Raw genomic sequence first — 2,903 nt, forward strand, 5'->3', positions numbered from 1 at the left:
TCCATTTGCATGGAATATCTTTTTTTTTGTCCCCTCACTTTCAGTCTGTATGTGTCCCTAGGTCCTTTAGCATTTGCTGTAAAGCTGGTTTGGTGGTGCTGAATTCTCTTAGCTTTTGCTTGTCTTTAAAGGTTTTAATGTTTCAGTCAAATCTGAATGAGATCCTAGCTGCGTAGAGTAATCTTGGTTGTAGCTTTTTCCCCTTCATCACTTTAAATATGTCCTGCCACTCCTTGTCTTGCAGAGTTTCTGCTGAAAGATAAGCTGTTCACCTTATAGTGATTCCCTTGTGTGTTATTTGTTGTTTTTTCCTTGTTGCTTTTAATATGTTTTCTTTGTGTTTAATTTTTGATAGTTTGATTAATATGTGTCTTGGTGTGTTTCTCCTTGGATTTATCCTGTATGGGACTCTGTGCTTTAAATTCAATTATTAAATTTTCATTAAATACACTTGGCCATTTTGTATAGGTTTCTGTACACTGCAAATTATTCCAAGCTTGTCTTTTATTAAACATCTTCCATTTAGTATTTTAAAATTTGCTTTTGATAATGGAAATATCTGTAATCTAGGGGAAGGGGCCTAAATTTCTGTGGACTGTTTTTTTTCTACTGATTCTTATTCCCTGTGATGTGTTTCTTTGTGTTGCCTATTATCTATTTATTTATTTATTTATTCACTACAAGCTGCTCACTTTTTGGAAAATTATTTACATGAACTCTTTGATGTCTAGCATGAATATGACTCATACACAAAGGATTTGCATCTACTTCCACATAAAGCTTGGGGAAATTATTAGTTCTCAACCACTTTAATCTAAATTCTTGAAGCTTTTCTCACCACCTGGGTGATGTAGGTTGCAAATCATGAAAGGCCTGGCTCTGGTTTTCTGTCTCACTTACATTTGGCTTGACAGTTTCCTAATTGTCAGTTATTTAATACTTTTAAGAAGTTTGAACTTTATTTAGATTTTAAAATTGTTTTTAGTGAGAGAGTGAGTCTGATTTCTTGACTGACCCTGTTTATACTCAGGTGATTTCACCCAAGAAACCTGAGTTTTATTATGATGATTACATCTGCCAATATTTTTACATAAAGTATAATTTTGAAGCTTTTTTCCTCTTCTTACTATTTGGGATGAGAGGGTGGTTATGTGTTTGGCTAATGATCTGTTTGTTTCTTTTGTCTATCAGAAAGCCACTACCTCTCTCTGCTCAAGAGGAAACTTCAAGTAGCCAGTTTCCCTTGTTTGAAATTCCTCTGCCCTAAAAGTGAAAGTAAATGTTATTTAAAAAGAAAAGTTGGATGGATATTGAAATAAGAAAATTACACTTCATCTCATTGCACATATGTTCAGAATGCTGAACATCATATTTCATAACTAGATTAGTAGAGAAGTAGAAGAAAAATGAGACTCGGTGTCTGTCCATTAATAAATACATGTATGCTAGTAACTGCTTGAAAACAATCAACTTTGAATCAGGTTCAAATTGGCTGCTTCTGAGATAGTGGAAATGAAATTCGCCCTCTGAGCCAGTGTGCAAACTGTTCTGCTTTCAGTTTGAGTCGTAACAAAAAAACAAACTTCCCCTAACTCCATTTCTTTTCTTCTCCTGGTTAGAGTAGGTTTAAAAGAGAAAATACTGTTCTGCTAAGTAAAGTCATAGATACATGGGTAAGATTTCTGTTTACTATGCTTCAAACTCTGTGAAACATTTGACATAAATTGACTTTGTGTTTCACTGCACAGCAGGATTTGTTGTTCATTCTGAATTAATGTTATTCTGTAGCATGCATTGTTGCCATTGAGAAGCCAAGTCAGGGAAGCAAAATGGCAATATTAATCAACTCTGAGGCTTTATCAAATCTCATGTTTTGGAAACCCTATAAGTTTGGAACATCTTCTGAATTTGAAGAAATAACCAAACTCCTTCATCAGTTCTTGTTGGATACGTGCCAATTTGTCATTAGGACTGTATGAAGGACTGGAAAATTCCATTCTGAGAAGTCTCTTTGTAGTGGTCAGTTTGGGGATGTCTCTCCATTCCATGGGACAAAGAATGCTCCCCCTTTTCTATGGGAACTGTTTCCTCTTAGTCACAACACTGATGTTTGTACAGTGCTACTCCATCCCCTAGATACAGTTGAAGGATGGGGTGATTCAATTAGAATCCCTACCCTGGGAATTGAGAATAGGAGCTGAGAGAATCTAGTGGCAGTCTATGCTGATCTCTTAAAGAGAAGAGTTGTAAAAATTTGGGAGCAGGGGTGTTGTTGATTAGTGTATTGGTTTCCTAGGGTTGCCATATCAAAGTACCAAAAGCTGGATAGCTTAAAACAACATAAATTTGTTCTCTTACATTCTGGAGGCCAGAAGTCTGAAGTCAAGGCCGTGTTCTCTTCGATGGCTCTAGGGGAGACTCCTTCCTTGCCTCTTCTAGCTTCTGGTGTTTGCTGGAAGTCTTTGGCATTCCTTGGCTTGTAGACACATCACTTTAGTCACATGGCCATCCTCTCCCTCTGTGTCTTCCTTCTATGAATGTATGTTCATGTCTAAATTTCCCCTTTTTATAAGGACACCAGTCATATTGGATTAGGGTCCAACATAATGACCTCATCTTAACTAATTACATCTGCAGTGATCTTATTTCTAACATATATTTTGGGGGGGACACAATTAAAACCATAATAGTTGAGTTCCCCTGAAGCAGACTCTGAAATGAGGATACATCTGCAAATAAATCATGAAATAAGGGTGCACAGGAAAAATCAGTAAGGGACAGATGGAAATAGGGTAGGAAAAAGGAGGAGGCGAAAGTCCCACAAAGGGTAGAGCAACTCAATCTAATCCCACAGCAGAACCCCGGAATATGTTATCCTGTGGAGTTTTCCTGATTTGAGGTAA

Source organism: Globicephala melas, chromosome X (genome assembly GCF_963455315.2).
Source record: "Globicephala melas chromosome X, mGloMel1.2, whole genome shotgun sequence".
Lineage (NCBI taxonomy): Eukaryota > Metazoa > Chordata > Mammalia > Artiodactyla > Delphinidae > Globicephala > Globicephala melas.